At 41.4% G+C, this 9,736-nt stretch overlaps 1 protein-coding gene across 4 annotated transcripts in view; it reads right to left on the bottom strand.

Annotated features, from left to right (window-relative positions):
* The window catches only part of UAP1 (UDP-N-acetylglucosamine pyrophosphorylase 1), a 41,453-nt gene extending 40,986 nt beyond the window's left edge, over positions 1-467 (bottom strand). For all 4 annotated transcript variants that reach the window (XM_040635973.1, XM_040635972.1, XM_040635975.1 and 1 more), the window contains exon 1: positions 312-467. The gene's annotated coding sequence lies outside the window, so the exon portion shown is untranslated. The remainder of the gene's footprint in view (positions 1-311) is intronic.
* Positions 468-9,736: the final 9,269 nt, after the last annotated feature.

Genomic DNA, 9,736 nt, shown 5'->3' with positions numbered 1-9,736 from the left:
CCCCCCCCCCCCCCCCCCGCCATCCAGGTGAGGCCCACCCCCAGCCGTTCGACGAACCCCCGATTCCACACATTGCCCGGTCCGGTCCTCCCCAAAGCCCCGGCCGGCTGCGGCGCCCTCCCCAGCGAGGTGTCCGAGCACGGGAAGCGCCTGCGGGGCGCGCCGGGCGGCTCCTCGGCCAGGGCCAGGCTCGGGCGCCGAGCACCGACGTGGCCGTGGGAGCGTTCGCGTGGCGGGACCGGGCCCCGGCGTCCCCTCCGGGCTGGCGGGTGGCGGGGAAAGAAGACAGGACTGGGCGGGGAGCCGCTCACCTCCCTCGGCGCGACGGTGACTCCGCCCGGCTTCGGCTCCCCGCGCGCGGCCACTCCTCGGCGTCCCGCGCCCGCTCCGAATATATACCCTCATCCGGGGGGCCGGGACGGCGGGGCGGGCCACGAGCTGGCCCGGGGAGCACGGCCCCAGCCACCCCGCCCCTCTCTAGCAGCGACGAGTGGCTACCCGCGCCGGGCGGAGCCGCCACCGCCCGCCCGGCCACGTCAGCGCCGCTAGCGCCGGCGGCGAGGAAAGCGCCGAGGGGGCGGGGCCTTGCGCGTCACTCATTCCCTGGCCCAATGGGGACGGCGCTGGGAGTCCGGTCCGCGGGCGGCCCCGCCCCCCCTCCCCGGCGCGCGGCGGACGGGGAGAGGTGTGCGCTGCGTCAGCTGGAGGGGGTGAGGCCGGAGGCGGGCAGTTGTCTCCGCGACCGTCCCCGGTGAACCTTGGCGTCACATCTGGTCCCGCGAGGTGCCAGCCCACGGTTCTTAGTCGTCCTCTGGCCCAGCGCCTCGGCCGCACGCAGTTAAAAGAAGCGGACAACGGAGTTGGGCGGGGAACGGTGTCATCCGGCTAGTGGATTTCCGAACGGCCGCGCGGAGGATTACGAAATGCGGCCGTGCCTGCGAACCGACCCCGGAGGGCGGACCTGGGACGCCCTCTGACCTTGGGCTGGCTGTTTGGTCTTGGGTCGGCGGCTTCTTGCAAGGGCTCCGACTTTCTTTCTGCTTTATGGCGGTTTTGGTCCTAAGTGCGGGAAGCCAGGCCCGTTTACTTTTGCACAAACAGGAAAAGAGAGGAAAGGCAAGCAAAAGTATTAGGTAATGAAAAGCGCGCCAGTGAGAAGGAGCCCAGATGTCCGTTCTATGTGACTGTGTTACTTCCTCAGTATTGGACATGAAACTGGTGGTTGGACTGGGTGACCTCCATGGCCGTTGCACGGCCCACGGTTTATAATTGCCTGTGTATACTGTCCTGTTACAGACCTTCTGTGGGTGTGCACATGCAGGTTATAAGCTCAGAACGGAGCCCTTAGAAGTTGGGTTTACATTTTGAGCTGCGTTGGGCTTTGCAGTTTTGCAAGAAGTCCAATATGTTGGAAATACCAAAACACACCTAGATTTAACATAGCAACTAACAAAGAATTTCAGGCGTTTAGGTGCCTTTCCTCTACCTCAAGTACAAGAGTCTTTTCATTTACTTAATCGATTGCAAAATCACCCACCACATTAAGTAACAAAAATGTACACTTGGTAAGTAATGCTGGTAGATTCGTATTCAGGAGGTAAAATATTCTCCTGTTGTCATGATCCCTGAAGTTCCTCCATTTATGTGAAAGATATATAGTGTAGTGGTTAAGAGCAGGGGATCTGAAGACAGAATTCCAGCTTTTTTATTGAGTATGATCTTTGGTAAGTTAATTGATGCATGCATCAGTTTTCTCATCTATAAAATACAAGCAATAACAGAAGTGCCCTTAGGTTGTTGTGAGGATGAAACCAGTTAATACAAGTAAAGAATGTAAAACAGAATGAACACTAATGAACTTTTAATTATTGTTATTTGAGTGCTCTCCCTGTGTCAGGTGCTTTTCTAGGTCCTGGGTACTTTGAATACTTATCACTATCTGGAAAGCCTCTTGTCGTTTGGATCCCTGATACCATAAGGAACATTTCTCTCAAGTCCTTCATAACTGAGAAGAACAAATACACTCTCATTAGTACGTTCAGGTTCTACTTAAAGAGACCCAGAAGCCTGTCCACAATGATATGACTGAATAGAGCACTGTGACCTTTAATGAAAGAAAGAGAATTTAAGACTGTTGATTGCTAAAAATATACTGATTCTTACTCTTCTGTGTTTCTATTCCCTGACAAAGAAATATACGAGAGTTTAGAAAAATTCGAACTGGGAGATGCAGATTCAAAATCAGAGTTCAACCCTAGAGTCCACTTAACTCTTAACCTCAGTTTTCTCCATATAAAATGAGGATAATGCCTACTTTGCATGGGTATAGTACAAATTAAATGAGAAAGAATCTAAGAGAGTGTCTGGAGTATTAGAGGCATTCTATAAATCTTAGATGAATGAATGAAGAGCAAAATATAATTAAAGAGGCCTTTAAATATAAAAGGGAGCACTGGGGCCCAGCACAAATGTTTTCAATGAACTATTATAAAATCAAATCTTTACTTTCACCATTTGCTAAATTTTTTTTCAAGGCATAAGAATTTTTTCTTAAATTTTTTACTAGGCATAAGAAGGGCCTTAATCTCATCTTGCCAGATAAATATCCAGAAACGTCTTACACTGAAGAGCTATTTCTGGCCTTAAGGTATTTTTCATACACAGTTGATCCTTGAACAACGAGGTGGTTAGGAGCACTGACATCGACACAGTCAGAAATCCACATATAACTTTTAACTCCCCAGAAACTTAACTAGTAGCCCACTGCTAACCTGAAGACTTACTGATAACATAAACAGTCAATTAACACATATTTTGTATATGTATTATAGACTGTATTCTTATAATGAAGCTAAAGAGAATGTTACTAAGAAAATCATAAGTGGGGCACCTGGGTGGCTCAGTCGGTTAAGTGCCTGCCTTCTACTCAGGTCATGGTACCGGAGTCCCAGGATCGAGTCCCAAGTCCGGCTCCCCACTCAGCAGGGAGTCTGCTTCTCTTTCTGACCCTCCTCCCTCTTGTGCTCCTCTTTTACTCTCTCAAATAAATAAAAATCTTAGAAAGAAAGAAAGAAAGAAAGAAAGAAAGAAAGAAAGAAAGAAAGAGAAAGAAAGAAAGAAAGAAAGAAAAAAAGAAAAAAAGAAAGAAAGAAATACATTTACACTATTGTACTGGATTTATTGAAAAAAGCACCTGTGCAGCTCAGACCTATGTTGTTCAAGGTTCAACTGTATATGGTCATTTAAGAGACGATGGCAGAGAGCAAGGCAAAGATGCCCACTCTACCCACAATTATTTAACATTACACTGAAAATATGAGCTAATGCAATGAGACAGGAGAACTCAAAAGAGGCTTCAGAATCAGAAAAGAAAAAAAAAGAATTAGAAAATAAGTAGAACTACCTTGAAATAAGGGTACACCTGGACAACCTAAGAGAATCAATGGCAAGACTAGTTCAACCTACTGGAATCGATTAGGCTAAATCATAAGCTATTTCAGCAAGGTAGCCGGCTGTAAAATGAACAGACAGAAGTCAATAGTTTTTAATATCCACGAACAATAACCAGACAGAAGACCTGATGGCAGAGAGAATACCATTTTAAGAGTAACAAAGAAAATCAGAAAATTAGGTATAAGTCTACCACAAAAAGTGCAAAACCTGCAGGAGGGAAACTGGAAAACATTCCTACACAAAAGCCACAAAAGATACTTGATCAAATGGGAAAGCACCCTGCTTAAATTATGCATTTATAAACTAGACAAGTTAATACAAAAGTTCAGCTTGAGTTCTCATGGAAAAAGAAACGTGAAAGAAGAGCTAGAAACACAGAAAAAGAAAAGCTATAATAAGAAGCCCACCCATATGAAACTGTTGTGTGAGGCCTCCATAAGTAAAACAATGAGGTCATAGAACATGGATATACTGAAAGTGGAACAGACTAGACTGTCCAGAATAGACCCCAGCACTGCGTCACAGACGTGGCAGCGCAGCTCAAACCACTGGAGCAAAAAAATCAACTTTTCGGTAAATGAGACAACCGAGTAGCCACTTGGAAAAAGATAAAACGAGATCCATCCTTTATCTTATTTACAAGAATAAAGTGCAGATACATCGGAAATCTAAATGTAAAGCATGAAACCATGCAAGTCCTACAGGAAGGCACGGGATGCTATATAGCTACCCCCAAAAACGAAAAGAAAGAAAAAAAAGAAAGACTGATATGAGCTGATATGGAATAACTTTAAGGATATACTGTTATGTGAAAAAAAAAAAAAAAGCAAAGTGTCCTACATGAGTATACATAGATGAAAGAAGGAGAAATAAGAAAAATGTACCTACATCTGTTTATTTTTGTTTATTTGGTTTTGGTTTGGGTTTTTTCTTTCTTTCTTTTTTTTTTTTTTTGCAATAGTGCATTTGCACATCTCCCATCCCAGCATTTGTGCTGTTGTCATACAGTTTGCTTTCACATATGTTATACATTCCACAACGCATTGTAATTCATTTTGCTTAAACAGTTTTTTTGAATTTCTTTTTAGCTGAAGTATAGCTGACATACAATATTATGTTAGTTTCAGGTGCACAACATAGTTTCGACATCTATATACATTGCAAAATGCTCACCACCATAAGTGTAGTTACTGTCACCTTATAAATTATTACAGTATTATTAACTGTATTCCTATGCTGTACCTCACATCCCTGTGACTTACTTATTTTGTAACTGGAAGATTGTGCCTCTTAATCCTCTTCACCGATTTATATCAAAAAAGAAGAAGAAGAAGAAGAGGGATAAAGGAACATCTTCTCTGGCTTTGTTTTTGTACTCCAAATTTTCCTTGGACAAACTGACTTATTTTGTAACTTGAATAAACCAGAAACCAGTAAGATTGGTTACCTACAGAGGGCAGGGAGGAATCAGACATTTGTCCATATATAACTTTCTGGATAGTTTTGACTTTTGGAACCATGTTAATGCTTTACATATTCAAAAAAAATGAAATTAACAAAGAGGGAAGTTGAACACTGAAATAGAAAACAAACAGAAACAAATCAACCTTACTGTATCTTAAGTAATATAACTTCTCTAAAAGTTTCTCTGGGGAATGAACCTTAGAAACTTTTGAACACAGTAATTTTGTACAGCTTTACTGACATTGACTTAAACTACAGATATTTAAAATGTGCAATATGATGATTTTTAACATATGAGAATACCTGTGAGCAGAGTATTTTAAGTATATGCCCTCAATCTAAAGACAGAGGGAACTGTAAACAAATACTAAACTCTATTAGCAGTTTGGCTTTTCACAGTGGTATGGGTTAGCAATTCTGACACTGTTTTGTGTATAGTGGAGATGAGCAAATGACCAAATATATTGAAGAGAATGATTAGATTAGATTAAAGAAGGAAATTACAAATATGGAATGGGAGACTAGAATTACCTCTTTAGTGGCAGACTGCAATCAAAGTTGTAAGTATAAACCCTTGATTATTAACATAAATACATAGACAGATATAGATTGTGTGTATACATGATAGAAATGTGTATTAGGGGGAAATGCTAGCAATTACTGAATTTGAGTAAAGGGAATATAGAACTTCTTTATACTGCTTCAGAATTTCTCTATAAGGTTGAAATTATGTAAAAATTTAAAAGTCCCAAAAATGAAAATGCAACTAATGGTGCTCTTCATTGTCAATGCAAACACAAAAGAAAATCCTTAACCCACGGAGCACACAGCTCTGGAGGAAAGGATCCAGGGTGTGACAGTCACTAAGTAGTTTGCCTGCCCCGTGTCACACGCCCTCTAGCAGCCAGACAGAATGCCACATCACCTGGGAAACTATAAATGCCGTATGCCGTGCTGTTTATGGGGGCAGCTGTGAGTCCTCGGAGCAGGAATAATGATGGGCAGTGTTTCTCTGATTCCCCACCAGTGAGGCTTAGCTGAGTAGTACAGGAACTTTTGCAGAGTGGGAATGTTCCAGAACCCATTGGCATTTATATGGATGACCCTGGGGTCTAACTACTCCTTAAAGAATAAACTGACATGTGTTCAGCAATCAAGAACAAATAGATGTTTGTTTAAAATATGTTTATTATCCTGTGCCAGTCCTTGTGGTACGTACCAGGGGAATCCAAAGCTAGGGTTCTGTGTCCTCAAGGAAAATTTGGAATGCAAGAATAAAGCCAGGGAAGATGTTCCTTTTTTTCAGGCTAGAGGGCCACAGTGAATGCACAATGAAAGGATTTCAGAGCTCAGAAGAGGGAGGGAATAAAGGCATGAAGAAATTTTCCTAAAGGATAGGCCAAGAGAGTTTGAGAAAGCATTGGGACGTAAGGGACAGTCTCACTCATTGTAGGAGGCTTGATCCTCAGCCTTGATAATGGGGCATCTGCTAGCTGGTTATTTGTTTTCCCACTGGCAACACCATCCCCTTCTCTAAATCCTGTTGCCTCCTTAATGAAAGAAACCAAGGAATTTGTAGTCTGGTAAAAACCTTAGAAGTGAGATATCTAAGGGTTACTCCAAACTATGAAATTTGAATCACCGAAAAGGAATTATCTAGCAAAGGGTATGTAGTTTTAGTAGTATGTATGGTCCCAGCTTGGTTTAAAAAAGTAGATAATACTTTCATTTGATAGATAAGATAGACAATAGATAGATGATTGCTAGATAGATAGATAGATGATGATAGATGATAGATAGATGATAGATAGATAGATAGATAGATAGATAGATAGATGATAGATAGATGATAGACAGATGATAGATGATAGATAGATAGATAGATAGATAGATGATAGATAGATAGATAGATGATAGATAGATAGATGATAGATGATAGATAGATGATAGATGATAGATAGATAGATAGATAGATAGATAATAGATAGATGATAGATAGATGATAGATAGATGATAGATGATAGACAGATGATAGATGATAGATAGATGATAGATAGATGATAGATAGATAGATAGATGATAGATAGATAGATAGATAGATAGATAGATAGATAGATGATAGATAGATGATAGACAGATGATAGATGATAGATAGATAGATGATAGATAGATGATAGATAGATAGATAGATAGATGATAGATGATAGATAGATAGATGATAGATAGATAGATGATAGATAGATAGATAGATAGATAGATAGATAGATAGATGATAGACAGATGATAGATGATAGATAGATAGATGATAGATAGATGATAGACAGATGATAGATGATAGATAGATAGATAGATAGATAGATGATATAGATAGATAGATAGATAGATAGATAGATAGATAGATAGATAGATAGATAGATACTGTGTGATTTGGAAAAATCACCATAACTCCCTGAACTTCAGTTTTCTCATCAACAAAACTGAGATAATACAATATGTCTTACAGAGTTGGAAAGAGACTTAAAAGAGAAGGGGCCTACCACATAATAGCTATTCAAGAAGGAAAATGGAATAGTCCTCTATTAAAAACACAGAATCATGTTGGGATTCCAAGAGAGATGTCTTAAATGGGCTCAAAAATTCAAAAGGGAGGGCATACAACAGAAGGTCTTATGCTTTAGTCTTTTAGGGACAATGGGATTATAGGAGTTTTTATATTCTTTTGGATGCTTTTCTTTCTAAAATTTTCCTAAATCTCTAAGTGTTTCCTAAATTTTTCTAAATTTCTAAAGTAAAAATTATTTAGATAGAGGAACATACATTTGTTTTAATTTCAGAAAAGAAGGTATGCTACTTAACTCAAAGGACTTGCTTGTTTTTCTCGAAGTTGGTGTGGGACATGAATGACTGAGTCTGTCCATACTTTCCACAGTAGTACAACCAATAACGACCCACCCAGATTTTCAAACAGCGGACTCGTGTAGTGGGGCTCCACCAAGGATCCTCCCTTCACTGTCCTGAATGCCAGGACCTCAGGTAGGTCACTGAACTTCTTTTTTTTTTTTAATACTTTTTATTTTATTTTTAATTTTTATAATAATTTTTATTATGTTATGTTAGTCATCATATAGTACATCCTTAGTTTTTGATATAATGTTCCATGATTCATTGACTGGCGTATAACACCAAGTGCTCCATACATACATGCCCTCCTTAATACCCATCACCAGCCTATCCCAATCCCCACTCCCATCCCATCTGAAGCCCTCAGTTTGTTTCCCAGAGTCCATAGTCTCTCATGATTCATTCCCCCTTCTGTTTACCCCCTTCATTCTTCCTTCCTTCTCCTACCAATCTTCCTGCTATTTCTTATGTTCCATAAATAGGTGAAAACCATATAATTGTCTTTTCTGCTTGACTTATTTAAAGCTTAGCATAATCTCCTCCAGTCCGTCCATGTTGCTGCAAATGTTGGGTAACTGTTCTTTCTGATGGCTGAGTAATATTCCATTGTGTATATGGACCACATCTTCTGTAATCCAGTCATCTGTTGAAGGGCATCTTGGCTCCTTCCACAATTTGTATTGTGGACAATGCTGCTATGAACATTGGGGTGCATAGGCCCTTCTCTCTACTACGTCTGTATCTTTGGGGTAAATACCGGTAGTGCAATTGCTGGATCATAGGGTAGCTCTATTTTAACTTTTAGGGACCTCCACACTGTTTTCCAAAGTGGCTGTACCAACTCGCATTCCACCAACAGTGTAAGAGGGATCCCCTTTCCTCCACATCCTCACACATTTGTTGTTTTCTTGCCTTGTCAATTTTGCCATTCTAACTGGCGTAAGGTGGTTTTGTTTGAATTTCCCTGATGGCTAATGATTTTGAACATTTTTCCGATGTGTCTTTAGCCATTTGTATGTCTTCATTTGTCACTGAACTTCTAAAAGAATCCAGGTTCCTTCCCGTAAGTACTCCGATCCATGGGAGAATCTGGCTCAGCAAGAGGTTCTGTAAAGCAGGCCTGAGCCTTCATGAGATCACTGTTTCCAAGAAAGACACACAGATGGGTGGTGGAGGATTGGGGCTTTTGGCTCTAGGACATGAGTACTTTTCTCTCCAGGAGATCATTCTGACTTAGACATCACCACTCCTCCCATGCCCTAAGTTTTCTGGAGCACAGGGTGTGTTTCTAAAACATTGTGAAATAATGAAGACATCCTGTTCAATTACATTTTTTTTTATTGAAAGTACAGCCCCTCAAAAACTGACGTGCATCTGGGAAGTACAAAAATAACAAAGTGGATGGCTGGGGAGAAAGTAAGCAAGAAAGTGTTGGTGAGCAGTAGTTAGGATGACTTTAGCCTCAGGGCTCCATGTTGAGCAGGTCTGCATGATGTGGGAGAGTGGACTTTAAATGCCATTACAGCGTGTGGGCTAGAGATTATCCGATCCACCTCCCTTAATCTACAGATAAGGGACAAATCTCCCAAAGTGGAGTGGTTTACCTAAGGATGGAATAAATAGGTAAGTAAGAAGCAGAAGCAAGGAGAAGTCAGCCTTCTATTGCTATATAACAATAAGGGAAACCTCACTGCCATTAGGGGCCCTAGGTCAAATATTTAATGCCTTCTCTTGGGAGCCCATTTGGCTGGATCTTTCTCCTGCACAGTCATGCTGCCTCCAGGGAGAATTCCTCAGAAAAGCCTGGGTGGCATCTGACCTACACGAAGCAAGAACTGTGGCATATTTTGTTCCCAACCTGCCTCCCTGCCTATGTCTGGATGACCTTGCATACCATGGTTTCTCAGGCGTGAATATT

This window comes from Ursus maritimus, unplaced genomic scaffold, assembly GCF_017311325.1.
Source record: "Ursus maritimus isolate PB19 unplaced genomic scaffold, ASM1731132v1 scaffold_2, whole genome shotgun sequence".
In the NCBI taxonomy this organism is placed as follows: domain Eukaryota; kingdom Metazoa; phylum Chordata; class Mammalia; order Carnivora; family Ursidae; genus Ursus; species Ursus maritimus.
This window is presented reverse-complemented; position numbering and strand designations above follow the sequence as displayed.